The following is a 21,005-nucleotide window of genomic DNA, read 5'->3' on the forward strand; positions in this document are numbered from 1 at the left end:
CACTGCTCTTTTGATCCTCAATTTCTACCTCTTGACCTTTTACAAAAGGGACTTAGGCAACAGGGGCAAGTTTCCTGAGAGAAAGGGCTCCAGCAATTTCTCCTCCCCTTGTTGCACTGCATGTCTCTTTGGAAGGCTGTTAATTCCCATGCAAGCTTAATTTGTGTCTTTCAAGCCTAATGAGATAGTTAGCTTGATTTATCTTCCCAGCCGAGTTCCGCCTAATTCCTTATCTGCATGTGGGTAGTCCAGGCATGCCATCTCACTAACGGGGAAGCAGGCTGTGTCTGTGTTATAAATGAAAGACTACAGAATGGGGACTATCACAAATTCACCCAGCATGAGCAGAGCACAGGCAGGCTGGATCCCAGGAGGGATGCCCATTATCAAACAAACCAGCTAAAATATGCAGCCCAAAACAGAGCTTGAATGCTAACAAATCTGTTTTCCCCTGTGGGGCTCACATCAAGAATTCCAAATGTAAAAATATGGGGAAAAAAAGAAAAGTGGAAAAACAAAAACAAAAATCCCATCCATTGTCTTTAAACCCAAAAAAAGACCTAGAGTGAACCAGGCTAAGTGAAACGCTGTGCCATCTCCATCAAGAGCGTCCCGTACCTGTCAGCTCCATGAACAAAAATTGGACCATGTATATTTTTTGTACATTTGGTAAAGTGTTCACTATGCATAGGTAGACCTTATTTATATGAAAATCCCTTACAGAAGAGAAAAATTAGGAATAGAATCTTTGCTTAATAAAGGAAATTGCTGAGAAGCTCTCTGATGCATCTGAAAAAAAAAAAAAAACTTTTTTGAATAGGTAACATTCAGGACTCTTGAACTACACCTAGTGGGCAATGTAAGTTTTAATTTTCACCAAATGAAAACAAGTTACCAGAGTCCCCTTCCCCATGGGCCTCAAATCTAAAGTAAGACATTAGGAGACCATTTCAGGCCCCATTTGGTTTTCTTTCCTGGGGGCAAAATGTTCTATCTTCCTCTGCCTCTCCAAAGCTCAAAAATGAAAATGCAGAAACATCCTAGTCAATAGGTGTAGGTTTTGCTTCCTTGGCAAGTGGTTCTAAGAAAGGAAATCTCAAAGGTTCTCATGCACTGTTGGTGAAAGAGGAAGCACGTTCAACTTTTGGGGGAGGTTCACAATATCTGCTCAAAATAAGAATGTCATTACTCAAGATCCAGCAATTCTACTTCTAGGGATCTGTCCCATAGAATTATCTGCTCAAATGGACAAAGATAAACATACAAGAATTATCCACTGTAGCAGGGGTTGGCAAATTAGAGCCCTCAAGCCAAATCTGGTCTGTACCGGTTTTTTGTAAATAAAGTTTTACTGGAACCCAGTCAAACCCATTTATTTACATAATGCCCGCAGCTGCTTTTGTGCTACAGCAGCAGAGTTGAGTAGTTGCAGCAGAGGCTGTGTGGCCTGCAAAGCTGAAAATATTTACTAGCTGGCCCTTTACAAAGAAGTGTGCCAACCCCTGCTCTAGAACATCATTTGTGAGAATGAAAAATGGAAATAACAAAAACACTTCATGATGAAGTGTGGCTGAGGCTTGTTGGTGCCCTGCCTGCCCCCTCAGCCCACCCCAGGGGCTACCCATAGCTTCTGTTGCTGGCATCCTACCATGAGTGCCAGTGCTCTCTGCCTGGGACATGCCAGTGTATGCTGACAATGTGACTTTTGGTAGGGGCCTTGGGCCACTCAGTAGAAACGTGACCTCTGAAAAGGCTGGGGACCAGGGTCAATCCAAATCCTAGACACCAAGGCTTCAGGGCTCTTCCCTGGTTGGTGATCCTCCGAGCATGCTGCCACACGTCGTTACTGGGAGAATTAAGTGCTGTCCATACACAACTGGAAACTCACGGCCGGTCTCTCCTGGACTCTGCCTTTTGCTGATTTGAGTCTGTAGCCTTTCACTTCAATAAACCGTAACCAGGAGTATAACAGCTTTTCTGAGTTCTGTGAGCCCTTCTAGAGAATCACTGAACCTGACGGTGGTCCTGGGCCCCTCCCGAGCTGCAGTTACCCACGCATCAATCGTCCTTGATTGGGGGCTTCCCTGGTGGCGCAGTGATTAAGAATCCGCCTGCCAATGCAGGGGACATGGGTTCGAGCCCTGGTCTGGGAAGATCCCACATGCCGTGGAGTAACTATGCCCGTGTGCCACAACTACGAGCCTGCGCTCTACAGCCCGCAAGCCACAACTACTGAGCCTATGTGCCACAACTCCTGAAGCCCGTGTGCCTAGAGCCCGTGCTCTGCCAACGAGAAGTCACAACAGTGAGACGCCCACACACCGCAATGAAGAGTAGCCCCCGCTCGCCACAGCTAGAGAAAGCCCGTGCACATCAACAAAGACCCAACACAGACAAAAATAAATAGATAAACTAATTAATTAATTAATTAAAAAATTTAAAAATCGTCCTTGATTGGCCTGCCTCCCTTCCTGGTCTCACTTCCCCAGCCTCTTATTGGTGATTCCTGGGATCACCTTCCTAGTAGCCTGCATGCACCCACGTCCTTGTCTTAGGATCAGATTTGGGAGCACCTAAACTAAGACTGGAGAGGACTAATCAAATAATTTCTGATGTGACAATACCATGGAAACCAGAACCATGGTAAAAAATGAGACAGACCTATATATACAAGATGGAAACATCTCCAAGACATATCGCTAGGAGACAAAATCAAGTTGCAAAACAGTATACGTAAACACAATCTCTTTTTGCTTAAGAAAATGTTAACATATAGAATAGAAAACAGTATCAGGAAGAATATTCACAAAATTGTTAAGAGTAGCTCTCTCTAGAGAGAGGAAACAGAGAACTTGCCACTTTCTCTACTTATTATGTAAGTATGTACAGTTTGAACTTCTTACAAGAATATATTATTTTGGAAAGAAAACAAAGGAAAAAATAAGTCGATATTAGACAATCAACATAGAAATCACCAGAAGGGGCAGAAGGATGAACGGAAATCTGATAGCCTACGTTCCTTATCCCAATGTGCAAAGTAACTTGGCTTGGTAAATCACTCAGCACTTGAAAGGTGGTCGCTCCTCAGTGATTCAGCCCTTCTGCTGGGAAGCAGTTGCTGCTATGGCCATCTGACCTAATTGGCAGGCTTTGGGACTTGCAAATCACTTGGTAAAGTTATGGCAATCTTGACAGTCTTTTAAAAAACATACATTTAAAATGCAAATTATAACAAGCTGAATAAAACTAATGACTTCTATCATAAAAGTTGCCTGGGAGAGTATCAAGATTTGCCATCACTGTAAATTCTAGGGAGTGTGAGAATAGGGAATTAAGACTGGATATTTATTGAATCCAGAAAGGGGCTCAGAGACAGGAGACCAGATACCCCTGACCACTCCACTTTGTAGACAGGGAAGCCAAGTCACTGAGCAAGCTGGTGAGACACTCGCAGTATTTGCAGCAAAAAACCTGTAGAGGAAGCAAATTCCTCATAACTAGATCCCTACATTTCTCCTCTTTAGAAACAATAACATCTAGAAATTTTGTTGTGAGGCACCCCAAATATCCCCACTGGCTGTTATGGGGGACTCGTCTCACTGCAGTCAACAGTATATACCTGCAAAATGTATAGGCTCTAATTTACCCTCATCATCTGGAGGGAACTTCAAAACAACCTTTACAAACCAGAGAGTGACAAAAAGGCATAGATGTCAACAAGGACCTACTGTATAGCACAGGGAACTATGCTCAATATCTTGTAATAACCCATAATGGAAAATAATCTGAAAAAGAATGTGTGTGTGTGTATGTATAACTGAATCACTTGGCTGTACACTTGAAATTAATACAACATTGTAAATTAACTATACTTCAATTAAAAAAAAAAGGCATAGATGTCACAAAGTCCATGCACAAAACCTGTGAAGAGGGCACCTCACACTTCCTCTTAGATCCTATTTATTCTTCATGGCTTTAGACATAATTCAAATAAACTTGGTCATGTGGTTTCCCCATCTGGTGTAATTTAAATTAATCTGGTAGACTGTGACTACCAGACAGATACCAGAACTTAAAAAAGTACAACAGAACCAGGGCCATTTGATGAAGGGGCAAACAACCCTTTTCTCCTTCATAGAGACCGGGGAAATTCACTGTGTGATCATTTATTTTTATAATTAAGATTATGAATCAGTAAGAAAGCTCAACGTCCTGGTTAATGGGTCAAAGGAAGTACAAACAGTTTTCTATCAAACAGTTAAAACTTTAAAGTCTTTTTTAAAAAAAAATAAATTTATTTATTTTTGGCTGCGTTGGGTCTTCTTTGCTGCGCGCGGGCTTTCTTTAGTTGCGGCGAGCGGGGTCTACTCTTCGTTGCGGTGCGCGGGCTTCTCATTGCAGTGGCTTCTCTTGTTGCAGAGCACGGGCTCTAGGCGCATGGGCTTCAGTAGTTGTGGCACACGGGCTCAGTAGTTGTGGCTCGCGGGCTCTAGAGCGCAGGCGCAGTAGTTGTGGCGCACGGGTTTAGTTGCTCCGTGGCATGTGGGATCTTCCTGGACCAGGGCTCAAATCTGCGTCCCCTGCATTGGCAGGTGGATTCTTAACCACTGCGTCACCAGGGAAGTCCCTAAAGCCTTTTTTAAAGTTTAAGGGGAACGCGTTTGGCGAGTAGAAAATTTACTCACACAAAACCCCTTTAGTGCCCCTCCCCCAGGGATCAGAGTACAGCACCAGGCATGCCAGGAACGTGCTCTGTGCCCTGTCACACTGTTCTCTCTCTAACCTCGACAAACCTCAGGCACCCTGACGGCTACAGTCTCCAAGATCACCCTCTGTGTGGACCAGTGAGTCACTGAAGTCCAGCTCTATCCTCAGACAGGGCGTGGACACACCTGGCGTATTCTACTTTCTGAAATTTATCTCTAAAGAATCACCAACATATTGAAACCATGTACAAGCTCCTGTGTCCTTGTCATGTTGCAGCAAAAATAGAAATGAGGTTTTTTTCTTTTCTGACAAACAAGGAAAAGAGGGAACAATGGGTAAGCTAGGGAAACAACATAAACTGGTCTGAAAGAGTTAAGCAATCCTAGTTTTACTTTAACTGATACTCATCCTTCACAAAGCTAACTCCTTAAACACTCTCTGACTCATGTGAATTACATCCTGCACCTGGTATTTACATCCCCTACACTCTCTTGTAACAATTTACCCCTTGTAGCATTCTTCATTTCAGAAAGAAGGTCACCAGTGATAACCCAGAGATGAACAGACCTAATTACTGGGCTGCCTGACCAGCTGTGACTGTTTTAAATTTTTGCAAAAAAAAAGAAGAATACAAGGCCATCACTGCTTTGATCCTTATCACCTATCCCAGACCTCAGACTATAAGACCTCTCCTGGGACTCCCCTGGTGGCACAGTGGTTAAGACTCCATGCAGGGGGGCCCGGGTTCGATCCCTGGTCAGGGAACTAGATCCCACATGCGTGCCACAACTAAGAGTTCCCATGCCACAACTAAGGAGCCTGCCTGCCGCAACTAAGACCCAGAGCAACCAAATAAATAAAATGTCAAAGAGAAATGCACACTTTGATATACATCCCAAGGAGGGGAAAAAAAAAAAACACCTCTCCTAATTCCCCGAAGAGGGGGGCACAGTTCTTGAGGCACTAGCCTGCTGAGTTCCCTTTTTGTCTGGCAAAGAATAAAGCTACTCTTTCTCCTCCAAAACTCTGTCTCCATATCTTATTTCAGCATCTGTGTAAAAAGAGCCCATATTTTGACATCAATATCTGTCTGCTTCTGTGGTGCTGATTGCCATGGCAATTCAGGTTAGGGAAACACAACTGGCAAAACAAAAGCATGATGAGAGGCACCGATGGGCTCAAGGCTTTGAAGGAACATGGAGAGTACCACTGCTTTATGAAGCACCTACTATGTGCATGGCCCAGGGCTAAGCATATCACATGGATTAACTCACTTAATCTTCATAGCAACCCACTAGAATGGGGTTTCTCACCCTCCGCGCTGCTGACACTTGGGGCCAGATCGTTCCGTGTTATGGGGGCTGATCTGAGCACTGCAGGATGTCCAGCAGCACCCCTGGCCTCTGCCCACTGGATGCCATTAGCAGTCCTCTCCCCAGCTGTGACAACCCAAAGTATCCCCAGACATTGCCAAACATAATCCACCCTTTCCCCTTCCACTGAGAACCACTGCTCTAAGGCAGCTGCTGTCACCGGCCCATTTTACAGCTGGGGAGCCCGAGGCCCAGAGGTGCAGGGAGAGCCCTGCTCCAGTCAACATCCACGTGCCCTGAGTGAGTCAGGGGCACGTTGAGGCTTTCACGTGTTGATATGTGCTGTAAAAATTATTTTGTTCTTTCCCACAAGAGCTAAACTCTTTTGGTTGCTAATTTAGTTTGCCAAGGCAGACGGTTCTGGAAGGGAAGCTGGACGACTTAGAGTGTGGGTGTGATAAACACTGCAAATGAAAAGGAAAGAAAATCTTGATCTTTACCAGTGGGAGCAGACTTGGCAGCTACCCAGTTTGCAGGTTTGGTTCACAAGGTGACGCCTCCACCTGCACAGAGACCCCCCGCCTCATGGAACCCCGCCTCGTCGCTGTCCCCTGCAGTCCACCTCTGGATTGAGCACGCTCCCGCATTTCTGAAAAAGCTGCACGAAGCTATCAAAACCCATCGCAGCTGCTTCACGGTCCTCCTGAAGTCCTCACTGTGGAGGGATCCCCACGTTTCATCAGGCTGTTCAGGAGTGATCTCAGCCCTTGCAGGATCCCAAAGCAGTCTACACGCCCCTGCTTCCTCCCCTTCCCCCTCCCCACAGGCCACTCCACAAACGTACCCATTCTCTTTTCAACTTTTGCAAAACTTCCTCAAATTACAGTTGGTCCCCTGCATCCGTAGCCATGGAGGCCATTTCATATAAGGGATGTGGGCACATATATACAATGGAATATTACTCAGCCATAAAAAGAAATGAAATGGAGGTATTCGTAATGAGGTGGATGGAGTTAGAGTCTGTCATACAGAGTGAAGTAAGTCAGAAAGAGAAAAACAAATACAGTATGCTAACACATATTTACGGAATCTAAGGAAAAAAAAAAAGGCCATGAAGAACCTAGTGGCAAGACAGGAATAAAGACACAGACCTACTAGAGAATGGACTTGAGGATATGGGGAGGGGGTGGGGTGAGATGTGACAGGGTAAGAGAGTGTCATGGACATATATACACTACCAAATGTAAAATAGCTAGTGGGAAGCAGCCGCATAGCACAGGAAGATCAGCTCGGTGCTTTGTGACCACCTAGAGGGGTGGGATGGGGAGGGTGGGAGGGAGGGAGATGCAAGAGGGAAGAGAAATGGGAACATATTGTATATGTATAACTGATTCACTTTGTTATAAAGCAGAAGCTAACACACCATTGTAAGGCAATTATACTTCAATAAAGATGTTTAAAAAAAAAAAAAAAACATATAAGGGATGTGAGCATCCACGGAGTGTGGGATCCAGGGTGGGTCTGGAACCACCTGCCTGCAAATATCTCTGTTTTCTTCTCTCTGGAACCTAGAAGCTGTTTCAGGTTTTTCTTTAAAACCAGGTAGATCATTATCACTTCCCTGGGCCTCGGTTTCCCCATTTACACAATGAGTGGGTTTACGTAGGATTTAAGGTCCCTTTCAGCTCTGAGATTTCTTCAGTTCTAGTTTCATCCCTGATTTAAGGGTGATGCTTTTCATGCTTTCTTGGCTCATTTTGTGATTCATAGCAGCTGCATGGATGGAATTTTTTCTCCATGTTTTTCCTTCTAATAGTCATCGTGACAATTTAGATAGCAGTATTACAATAATTTAAAATCAGCAACGCCGAATCCTGACATCAGGCACTGAGCAAAGTACTTTATATATATATATATATTTTTTACCTTTAATTATTATTTATTTATTTATTTATTTATTTGGCTGTGTTGGGTCTTCGCCTCTGTGCGAGGGCTCCCGCCAGCCGCGGCAAGCGGGGGCCACTCCCCATCGCGGTGCGTGGGCCTCCCACTATCACGGCCTCTCTTGTTGCGGAGCACAGGCTCCAGACGCGCATGCTCAGTAGTTGTGGCTCACAGGCATAGTTGCTCTGCGGCATGTGGGATCCTCCCAGACCAGGGCTCGAACCCGCGTCCCCCGCACTAGCAGGCAGATTCTCAACCGCTGCGCCACCAGGGAAGCCCCTATATTTTTCACTTAATCAACACCACATCCTATTAGGGAAGGTGCTATTTATACACCCATTTTGCAGATGGGGAATTAGAGGCTCAGAGGGCTTAGGAGGTTGAGTGTCCAAGGTCACACAGCCAGCATGGGCATAGAAGGAATTGAAATTCAAAGCTCAGCATCATTTCTCCTCCTTCTGTCTCAGAAAGAAGAGACTTCTCAGCCATTCCCCCCTTCCACTGACCCTGACACAAGACAAAGACAAGATTAGGAACAGAAATATACACAACAGGTCCTCAAGTCAGCATGTCAAGGCAGAGGTGCCAAGAGTCAGAATGGCCCAAAAACCCCCTCATGACAGTGCCGTGTTGGAGACCTTCACACCATCACTCTGGGGTCCAGCAAGGTCAGGTTAACCTCCAACATCTGAATGGATGGCTGCTTCTTCAGGGGCGCAGCAGACAAGGAGGTTGTATTATGTTTAGGGACTATTGATATGTAAAGTATAATAATAGCAGCTAACACTTATATAGAGCTTATCATGTGCCAACCCTGTTCCATGGACTTTGGATACACTAAATTATTTAGTCCACACAACTCTATTTACAAGGAGAGTACTATTATTATTATCTCCTTAGGCCTAGAGGTCACACACTGGCATCATGGTCTGCCTCCCTGAAGATGGACCTGGAGAAAACCCTAAGCAGGCTTCGGTCACTTGGGTGAAAAATTCTGGGATCCCAGTACTCAGAGGTGATCTGGAAAGGAAGATGTGGGCTCCAGGTGGGCACATCTCCTTGTCTCCCTGGACTACTCGCCTTCAGACCCCCTCACCCCATTTAAAGTACAAGGCCCAAGAAGACCTAAATAGACATTTCTCCAAAGAAGACATACAGATGGCCAAGAGGCACATGAAAAGATGTTCAACATTGCTAATTATTAGAGAACTGCAAATCAAAACTACAATGAGGTATCACCTCACACCGGTTAGAATGGGCATCATCAGAAAATCTACAAACAACAAATGCTGGAGAGGGTGTGGAGAAAAGGGAACCCTTTTGCACTGTTGGTAAGAATGTAAATTGATACAGCCACTATGGAGAACAGTATGGAGGTTCCTTTAAAAAATAGAATTACCATATGACCCAGCAATCCCACTACTGCGCATATACCCAGAGAAAACCATAATTCAAAAAGACACATGCACCCCAATGTTCATTGCAGCACTATTTACAATAGCCAGTCATGGAAGCAACCTAAATGCCCATGGACAGATGAACTGATAAAGAAGATGTGGCACATATATACAATGGAATATTACTCAGCCATAGAAAGGAATGAAATTGGGTCATTTGTAGAGACATGGATTGACGTAGAGACTGTCATACAGAGTGAAATAAGTCAGAAAGAGAAAAACAAATATCATATATTAATGCATATATGTGGAATCTAGAAAAATGGTACAGATGAACCGGTTTGCAGGGCAGAAATAGAGACACAGATGTAGAGAACAAACGTATGGACACCAAGGGGGGAAGGGGTGGTGGTGGTGGGATGAATTGGGAGACTGGGATTGACATGTATACACTAATATGTATAAAATAGATAACTAATAAAAAAAAAAGACCTATTTAAGTAATAGAAGACATGAAGAGATGAAAAATAAATAAATAAAATAAAAAAATAAAGTCCAAGGCCCAGGGTAGAGGCCCCTTTTGCCCAGGTCTGCAGGCAATGATGGCTTAAAGTATTGGATTCTTTAATCCAGTGGTTCTCAGCTGGGGCCAATTCTGCCCCCCAAATTTGGCAATGTCAGGAGACATCTGGATTGTCACACTGGGATGGGGGGTTACTACTGGCATCTAGCGAGTAGAGGCCAGGATTGTTCCTAACCATCTTACACTGCACAGCACCACAACAAAGAATTATCTGACCCCAAATGTCAACAAGTGCCAAGGTTAAAAATCCTGCCTTAAGGGAAAAGCATGGGTTTTGGGGTTTCCCTTCATTAACACCCAATCCATTGTCACCAAAGGAAAGTCCCTGTGACCCAAGTGGCTACAAAGACCTGCAGGGAAAAAGAGCTGGGAGGGGGGAGGGAGGGAGAGAAGTCGCCTCTCTGAGATAAAGAGGGTTTGGGAGCTCAACAGAGAAGCAATTCCAGAGCAAATTCAGGGCAAGAGGAAACCGGGGAGTGGGGGAAGGGACTGCTGAGAATGTCGCTGTGGCTTATGAATCAGATCTTCCTCCTTTCCCAAGAGAAAGAAGTCAAGATTGCAATCTGTTTTAAAATTCCTTCGGACCACGGCCGGACTACTTCTTTGTGTCTGTGTGGAAACTGAGCCATGTGGAGCCTGCGTTTACAGGGCTGACATATGGGTTGAAGAATCACGTTCAGATCTGTGTGTGGATCACACTGTCTAGGAGGAAGCATTTAAAAGTGTGACTGTAATGTAATGTGCTTGTTTTTACATGAACAACTGAAACTTACACGTCTGAATGAGGATCATCTTTGTAGTATTTGTTTAAGAGATGCTGGCATTGCTTTGGGAGAGAATGTTCACTGCAAACTGTCTTCCGAGCTAGTTATAAGACACCCATTGAAGCTTTAGAAGATGCCCCTCGTCTTCTAAAATAACTGAGAAAATAAAGGAGAGATACCACGAACATGAGAATCACTTGGAAGACTTTTAAAAGTATCAGTGCCTGGGCCTCACCCCAAGAGATTCTGTTGATTGGTTTAAGGGTGGGGGACTGGATGCCAGTGTTTTTCAACTGTTCCCCGGGTGATTCTCATGTGTGGTCAGGTTAGACACACTGTATTAGAAGCAGATCAAAATATCCACTGGACTGGTGGCTTAGCTGGGGAAAAACCCCGCACGTTTGGTGTCAGAAATGTTGTGAGTAGAGAAAAACAGACAGTTTTTTCTTTTCACTGTGTTCCAATAAAACGTTATTTATGAAAACAGGGAGTGGGCCAGATTTAGCCCATGGGCTGTGATCTGCCAATCCCTGATCTATTTAGGGCAGTGATGTTCAAAGTATAGTCCCCAGACCACCGGCTTCAGCATCACCTAGAGCCTGTTAGAAATGCAAGTTCTCAGGTGCCATCAAGGATCTACTGAATCTACTGGAGATCTACTTGTCCTATATAATTTTTCCTTATTCCCCAACAGAGTCTCTTTCTTAACCTTCAATGCGGGTCAATGCAGCAATTGTCTTGAATCGTAGCTCAAGACAAGGTGTCAAATCCTAGTGATAGGTGGAAGCCCAGCTGGGATCCAGCCAGAGTGACAGTGGTAGAGCTGGGGTTGAACTCAGGTCCTGATGACCTCCTGGGTCCCTACTCTTAACCTCTCCTGGCATTTGCAGCATTCTAAATCATGCTTTGAAAGAAATGATGCTGATTTGGATGGGCACATTCTAGTATGTTTAAATATCACCCTACTTTTAGAATAGATACATAAATTGTTGTATAGTTACACACTGAAATACTATATTAAAAATGTGATGAAAGGGGACTTCCCTGGTGGTCCAGTGGTGAAGACTTTGCCTTCCAATGCAGGGGGTGTGGGTCTGATCCCTGGTCAGGGAGCTAAGATCCCACATGTCTCGCGGCCAAAAACCCAAAACATAAAAAACAGAAGCAATATTGTAACAAATTCAATAAAGACTTTTAAAAAAACGTGATGAAAAACCACAAGTACACATAATTACATGAATAAATTTCATAAGGATGACGTTGAGTGAAGGAAGTGGTATGATTCTACTTACACAAAGGTCAAAAAGAGACAAAATGAATGTATAATAAGAAAAGTCAGCACAGTGTTCCCTGGGGGAGGGAGTAGTAATTGAAAAGGGCACAAGGAAATTTCTGGGAATGCTCTTTTTCTTGATCTGAGTGCCAGTCACATGGGTGTGTCCATTTTATAAAAACGCATGAATTGTATCTTTAAGATTGATGCACTTTTCTGTATGTATACTACACTGCAGCAAAAAGTCAACTTTAAAAAACAAACGAATGGGGCTTCCCTGGTGGCGCAGTGGTTGAGAGTCTGCCTGCCAATGCAGGGCACACGGGTTCGAGCCCTGGTCTGGGAAGATCCCACATGCCGCGGAGCAACTAGGCCCGTGAGCCACAGCTGCTGAGCCTGCGCGTCTGGAGCTTGTGCTCCGCAACGAGAGAGGCCGCGATAGTGAGAGGCCCGCGCACCGCGATGAAGAGTGGCCCCCGCTCGCCGCAACTGGAGAAAGCCCTCGCACAGAAACGAAGACCCGACACAGCCATAAATAAATAAATAAATAAGATAAATAAACCCAACGTTAAAAAAAAAAACAAAGAAACAAACGGGACTAATGTCTACAACTGACCTTGAAATGCATAGGAGAAAAATGAATCAAGAGATAAATAGAGAGATGGAGAGACGTGTGATAAAGCAAGCAGAAAATGTTCATTGCAGAATCTAAGTGGTGGGAATATGGATGTTGACAGAACCATTCTTTCAAAATTTTTTAAAGTTTCTTAATAAAATGTTGGAATTAAAAAAAAACCCCAAACACACAAACAGCTTAACTGTCCTACTTTTATATTTTGTAGCTTTTGCTTGCTTCTTTATACCATAGAAATATCAATTTCCAGGTCTGTGTGCCCATTCCGTTCACAGGCTGGTCACAGGGCTGTTGGATCCTGCAGCAGGAAGGCAACTTGGTGAATCAGTGGGGACACAGAAGTGAGCAGGACAAGACTCTCTGGGAAGACGGTGAAGACCCCCCCAGTGGGTCCTGCCAGCTTATCCCAATGACCACAATAACCAGACCACACATGGCCAGAAACACTGTCCTGTGCCTGAACCGAGGGGTCTCACACCCTGATGATCTGTCTACTCGCAACACCAAACTAAAGGTTCAAGTTGACTTTGGACCACTGACCACAGAGCAAACCCCTGCCTTCAATGCCGTCCTCCTTCCATATGATCTACACCACAAGTCATTGGGGAAATGCAAATTAAAATCACATCCAGTTGTTTCATTAAAAAAAATTACGTACATAGAATAAAATCCATCCATTTTTAAGTATACAAAGTTTTCTCCCTAGTACTTAACATCATTTCTACTCGGCATAACTCAGCGTTTTGTTCACTGCCTGTTTTGTTTACAACATTCAAGCACTCACTGTGATTTTTGTCTGATTCCTTCACTGATGTATGTACAGAGCCTGGCTCACAAGAGGTACTCAATGAATATTTGAGTTGAATGAATATATACATTAATATGGAAAAATATCCAAGATATATTATGTGAAAAGAGCAAGTTGCAGGAAAATATATTTATATATTTTGGATGTTAACAACAGAGGATGGAGATCTATGCATACACACATGTGCACACATATCACACACACACACACACACACACACATGTGCGTACATTCCTGGAAAGAAGGCTACAATAAGTTGTTAAGAGTAGTTACCTTTAAGTAGGGGGACTTAGGTATTTTTACTTTTTATTCTACTCTCTCCTGTATGTTTGTATCATACACACATATGTATTATACATACATATATGAATATACATTTACATGTACATATAATAACAACATAAAAAAGCCTCCAGTACTCCTTGTCCCATGTAACCCCTTCATGTCACCACATGTAGGTGACATGCACCCATAAACCACAATGTGGGGTTTGAAAAATACTCCGCTCATCTTCCCAGGAGGGTCGCCCAGCCCTGTCTCCCGCTGAGCCAGGCCACAGTGCATCTGCCCAGGCCACACTACCTGGGACATGGGGCTTGTTTGCAGAGCAAGATGTTTCTGTCTGGCCCAATGTTTATGGGCAGAAACAGGGAAGCCATTTGAAACCCTGCACAGATGAGCATGACTTCAGCCAACAGGCTCTGCCCTGGAACTCTTCACACTTAGGCAGCTAAAGCGAAACTGCTGGGAATGATGAGAGGTTAAAATGCCATAAAGAGAAGAAACATGCCCCAAACAGGCGCATTACAGGAGCAGACCGGCTCCGAGCCCACACCAACCTGCCCTTCACAGCTCCTGGCGGAAGCCACCACCTCACCCGCAAACTCCAAGGAGACCAGCAGCGTTGCTACCCCAGCTCAGGGGGTCCCAACCTCAGCACCCCTGACGTTCTCCTCTGTCTTGTGCAGTGTAGGATGTTTAGCAGAAGCCCTGGCCTCTACCCACGAGATGCCAATAGCTTCCTCCAAGTTGTGACAACCAAAAATACCTCCAGACATTGCCAGATGTCCCCTAGGTGACAAAAATCAGCTCAGCTGAGAACCACCCATCTAACAGCTTTTCTACTTGAGCAGGTGCCCGGGGCTTGCCAGCCAAAAGGTATTTGGTGAATATACTGCAAGGACTTCTTTTGTTAGGCTGAATTCCTCAAGCCTGGAATTTGGTGGTGTGGGATCGCCCACTGACACTGATCATGAACTCAGGTAACAGGTGCTCAGAGAGGCAGTGGAGCAAGCTGGTTCAGGGTCCAGGCTGGCTCTTTTGTTTGCCTCTTGGGTGCCTGTGGCAGAGACAATCAGGTGGTCTCCAAAGCCTTTTGGAGATGGTAATAGGAACATACATAGCAAAAATTACCTTAAACGTAATTTAAGCCAAAAGACAGAGGCTCGCTGAATGGATACAAAAACAAGACCCATGTATATGCTGTCTACAAGAGACCCACTTCAGACCTAGGGACACATACAGACTGAAAGTGAAGGGATGGAAAAAGATATTCCATGCAAATGGAAATCAAAAGAAAGCTCGAGCAGCAATACTCATATCAGATAAAATAGACTTTAAAGAATGTTACAAGAGACAAGGAAGTACACTACATAATGATCAAGGGACCAATCCAAGAAGAAGATATAACAATTATAAATATATATGCACCCAACATAGGAGCACCTCAGTACATAAGGCAACTGCTAACAGCTATAAAAGAGGAAATCGACAGTAACACAATAATAGTGGGGGACTTTAACACCTTACTTACACCAATGGACAGATCATCCAGATAGAAAATTAATAAGGAAACACAAGCTTTAAATGACACAATAGACCAGATAGATTTAATTGATATTTATAAGACATTCCATCCAAAAACTGCAGATTACACTTTCTTCTCAAGAGCACACGGAACATTCTCCAGGATAGATCACATCCTGTGTCACAAATCAAGCCTCGGTAAATTTAATAAAATTGAAATCAGGGACTTCCCTGGTGGCGCAGTGGTTAAGAATCCGCCTGCCAATGCAGGGGACGTGGGTTTGATCCCTGGCTCGGGAAGATCCCACATGCCACGGAGCAACTAAGCCCGTGTGCCACAACTAATGAAGCCCACCCGCCTAGAGCTAGTGCTCCACCACAAGAGAAGCCACAGCAATGAGAAGCCCGTGCAACACAATGAAGAGCAGCCCCCCACTCTCCACAACTGGAGAAGGCCCACGCACAGCAACGAAGACCCAACACAGCCAAAAACAAAAACAGATTATTACCTTAAAAAAATTTTTTTTTTAAATAAAATAAAATTGAAGTCATACCAAGCATCTTTTCCGACCACAACGCTATGAGATTAGAAATCAATTACAGGGAAAAAAACATAAAAAACACAAACACATGGAGGCTAAACAATATGTTACTAAATAACCAAGAGATCACTGAAGAAATCAAAGAGGAAATCAAAAAATACCTAGAGACAAATTACGATGAGAACACGACGATCCAAAACCGATGGGACGCAGCAAAAGCAGTAATAAGAGGGAAGTTTATAGCAATACAAGCCTATGTCAAGAAACAAAAAAAATCTCAAATAAACAATCTAAACTTACACCTAAAGGAACTAGAGAAAGAAGAACAAACAAAACCCAAAGTTAGTAGAAGGAAAGAAATCATAAAGATCAGAGCAGAAATAAATGAAATAGAAACAAAGAAAACAATAGCAAAGATCAATAAAACTAAAAGCTGGTTCTTTGAGAAGATAAACAAAATTGACAAACCATTAGCCAGACTCATCAAGAAAAAGAGGGAGAGGACTCAAATCAATAAAGTTAGAAATGAAAAAGGAGAAGTTACAACAGACACTGCGGAAATACAGAGCATCATAAGAGCCTACTACAAGCAACTCTATGCCAATAAAATGGACAACCTGGAAGAAATGGACAAATTCTTAGAAAGGTATAACCTTCCAAGACTGAACCAGGAAGAAACAGAAAATATGAACAGACCAATCACAAGTAATGAAATTGAAACTGTGCTTAAAAATCTTCCAACAAACAAAAGTCCAGGACCACACGGCTTCACAGATGAATTCCATCAAACATTTAGAGAAGAGCTAACACTCATCCTTCTCAAACTCTTTCAAAAAATTGCACACGAAGGAACACTCCCAAACTCATTCTATGAGGCCACCATTACCCTGATACCAAAACCAGACAAAGATACTACAAAAAAAGAAAATTACAGACCAATATCACTGATGAATATAGATAGAAAAATCCTCAACAAAATACTAGCAAACAGAATCCAACAACACATTAAAAGGATCATACACCATGATCAAGTGGGATTTATCCCAGGGATGCAAGGATTCTTCAATATACCAAATCAATCGATGTGATACACCATGTTAACAAACTGAAGGAGAAAAACCATATGATCATCTCAGTAGATGCAGAAAAAGCTTTTGACAAAATTCAACACCCATTTATGATAAAAACACTCCAGAAAGTGGGCACAGAGGGAACCTACCTCAACATAATAAAGCCCATATACGACAAACCCACAGCAAACATCATTCTCAATGGTGAAAAACTGAAAGCATTTCCTCTAAGATCAGGAACAAGACAAAGATGTCCACTCTCACCACTATTATTCAACATAGTTTTGGAAGTCCTAGCCACAGCAATCAGAGAAGAAAAAGAAATAAAAGGAAAATTGGAAAAGAAGAAGTAAAACTGTCACTGTTTGCAGATGACATGATGCCATACATACAGAATCCTAAAGATGCCACCAGAAAACTACTAGAGCTAATCAATGAATTTGGTAAAGTTGCAGGATACAAAATTAATGCACAGAAATCTCTTGCATTCCTATACACTAACAACAAAAGATCAGAAAGAGAAATTAAGGAAACAATCCCATTCACCACTGCAACAAAAAGAATAAAATACCTAGGAATAAACCTACCTAAAGAGGTAAAAGACCTGTACTCAGAAAACTATAAGACACTGATAAAAGAAATCAGAGATGACACAAACAGATGGAGAGATATACCATGTTCTTGCATTGGAAGAATCAATATTGTGAAAATGACTATAGTACCCAAAACAATCTACAGATTCAATGCAATTCCTATCAAATTACCAGTGGCATTTTTTACAGAACTAGAAAAAAAAATCTTAAAATTTGTATGGAGACACAAAAGACCCCGAATAGCCAAAGCAATCTTGAGGGAAAAAAACGGAGCTGGAGGAATCAGACTCCCTGAGTTCAGACTATACTACAAAGCTACAGTAATCAAGACAATATGGTTCTGGCACAAAAACAGAAATCTAGATCAATGGAACAGGATAGAAAGCCCAGAGATAAACCCACGCACCTATGCTCAACTAATCTATGGCAAAGGAGGCAAGGATATACAATGGAGAAAGACAGTCTCTTCAATAAGTGGTGCTGGGAAAACTGGACAGCTACATGTAAAAGAATGAAATTAGAACACTCCCTAACACCATACACAAAAATAAACTCAAAATGGATTAGAGACCTAAATGTAAGACCGGACACTATAAAACTCTGAGAGGAAAACATAGGAAAAACACTCTTTGACATAAATCACAGCAAGATCTTTTTTGATCCACCTCCTAAAGTAATAGAAATAAAAACAAAAATAAACAAATGGGACCTAATGAAACTTAAAAGCTTTTGCACAGCAAAGGAAACTACAAACAAGACGAAAAGACAACCCTCAGAATGGGAGAAAATATTTGCAAACAAATCAACAGACAAAGGATTAATCTCCCAAATATATAAACAGCTCATGCAGCTCAATATTAAAAAAACAAACAACCCAATCAAAAACTGGGCAGAAGACCTAAACAGACATTTCTCCAAAGAAGACATACAGATGGCCAAGAAGCACAAGAAAAGCTGCTCAACATCACCAATTATTAAAGAACTGCAAATCAAAGCTACAATGAGGTATCACCTCACACCAGTTAGAATGGGCATCATCAGAAAATCTACAAACAACAAATGCTGGAGAGGGTGTGGAGAAAAGGGAACCCTCTTGCACTGTTGGTAGGAATGTAAATTGATACAGCCACTAAGGAGAACAGTATGGAGGTTCCTTAAAAAACTAAAAATAGAATTACCATATGACCCAGCAATCCCACTACTGGGCATATACCCAGAGAAAACCATAATTCAAAAAGACACATGCACCCCAATGTTCACTGCAGCACTATTTACAATAGCCAGGTCATGGAAGCAACCTAAATGCCCATCGACAGTCAAATGGATAAAGAAGATGTGGTACATATATACAATGGAATATTACTCAGCCATAAAAAGGAACGAAACTGGGTCATTTGTAGAGACGTGGATGGACGTAGAGACTGTCATACAGAGTGAAGTAAGTCAGAAAGAGAAAAACAAATATCGTACATTAACGCATATATGTGGAACCTAGAAAAATGGTATAGATGAACCGGTTTGCAGGGCAGAAATAGAGACACAGATGTAGAGAACAAATGTATGGACACCAAGGGGGGAAAGCCGCAGGGGGGTGGGGGGGGAGTGGTGATGGTGGGATGAATTGGGAGACTGGGATTGACATATATACACTAATATGTATAAAATAGATAACTAATAAGAACCTGCTGTATAAAAAATAACATAAAATAAAACTAAAAAATTCAAAAAGAAAGAAGGGCTACAAAACCTCAGCGTTTGATCTATTACAGCTGCTAACCTTACCTTAACTAATACAGTGCCTTTTGAGCAGGTCACTTGAGCTCTCTGAGTTTGCTCCTCTGTAAAATGGGAATAACACTAGTACATTCCTCATTTGGTTGTTGTGAGGAAAAATTGAGAGAGTGCTTGGGACAGTGCCTGGAACATACTGAGCCTTGATAAAGGCTGGCTATTATGATTAGTGGGGAGAAGAGCTACAACTGAATTCCTGCCCCTCCCATTATCTCTTCTGTGAATTCTTTTCCAAGTCACACTCAGTAACCTGGAGAAGAATGATTTGCTGCCGTCCTGAAATGCCTTAGCGACACACTGGGATTTTAGGGATACTTCTTGTAATGAGGCTGGGGACCCTCACTGTATCACGTGGTTGTCCAGGCATCTCTTTTAAGTATCTTGGCCTCTCCGTACCAAAGAGGCCACTGAGAAGCCAATGTGACCCTGCACAAGGATGGAAGAGGACCCCACCCACCAATCATCCACAGGCTGCCTCTCCTCTGCTTCTCCAGCCCCGATAAAATGAAGTAGAATAAAATCTGAAAGCAGACACATAATGTTTGGCACCAAGCCAGTGGATACCCTTCCCGGATGCTGTAACTCAGGATCCTAAAGGGAGTGGCTGAGAGTTAAGCCCCCAAAGACCCTCCCTCCCCGGCCAGTGTGGGCACCAGCTCCTGGAGACAGAGGGAAGGATGAACCCTTCCGCCCACTCTGCTTATTCTTCACCCACTTGTATGCTTTGTTTTTTTTTTTTTCTGGTAAATTATGCCCTTGCCTAAGGCCATCTCTAGAAATAACTGCCATTATAAGTCAACTACATTCTGTCCTGATTTAATGCAGGGGGCGGGGGTCAGGCAGACACCCAGGGAAGCAGTTTTCATGTCAGCTTACAAACAGGGAAAGAGAAAATTACACCCACTGAGCATCTGCTGTGTGCTAAGTGCCCTGCACTCACATCAGCTCACCCATCCTTCGTGAAGGCAGAGCCCCATCTGCCTTGCTCGCTTCTGTTTCTCCGGTGCCAAACAGTCCTAGGCACACGGGAGGTTATCACCTAAGCTCCTGACCATGGCCCCTACTAGCACTCTGACCTCACTGCATAAGTCACTCCCCTCATTAACTATGCTCTCGCCACTGTACCGTCTTTCTTTTCTTTGAACAAAACAAGCTCATTCTTACCTCAGGGGCTTTGCATTTGCCATTTCCTCTGCTTAGAATGTCCCTCTCTCCCATATTTGCAGGGCTGCTCCTTTCTCAGCTTATGTTACCCAGTTTAAAGTAATGTTCCAGGCCCTCTCTGTTGCCTTACTTTACTCATCTTTAGGTGTTTATTTCTTGTTTGTCTCACCCCAACTAGAATGCCAGCATCGTGAACAGATGGATTACTTCTGTCTTTCTGCTATCTCTCCAGCAACTAAGCACAGCAACTCAACATAGTAGAGACTTGATAAATATCTGAGGCTGTAAAACCCAGCGATTGAGAGCCCAGATTCTGGACGGAGATGACCCGAGTTGGAATCCTGGCGCCAGGATCTTGAACCAGATGCTCATCCTATTGCTGCCTCAGTTTCTTCATTCTTCATTAAAATGATGACGATGCCCATGTCACAGTGTTTCTATGAGGATTAAATAAGTTAATTCACGTGAAAACAGTTGGAGTAGTTCCTGGCATGTAGGAGATGCTGTATATGTATTTGCTATTATTATTGTTAAAATCTGAATGAACAGGGTCGGGGAGGGGAAGAGGGAGAGGAAGAAAGAAGTCAAAAGGTACAAACTTCCAATTATAAGATAC

General features: G+C 43.2%; 1 protein-coding gene across 3 annotated transcripts in view; it reads right to left on the reverse strand.

Moving 5' to 3' along the window:
• The window catches only part of SYT17 (synaptotagmin 17), an 83,383-nt gene that overhangs the window by 2,079 nt on the left and 60,299 nt on the right, over positions 1-21,005 (reverse strand). The gene's annotated exons all lie outside the window — the stretch shown is intronic.

Source organism: Balaenoptera borealis (genome assembly GCF_965194805.1).
Source record: "Balaenoptera borealis genome assembly, chromosome: 16".
Taxonomy (NCBI): domain Eukaryota; kingdom Metazoa; phylum Chordata; class Mammalia; order Artiodactyla; family Balaenopteridae; genus Balaenoptera; species Balaenoptera borealis.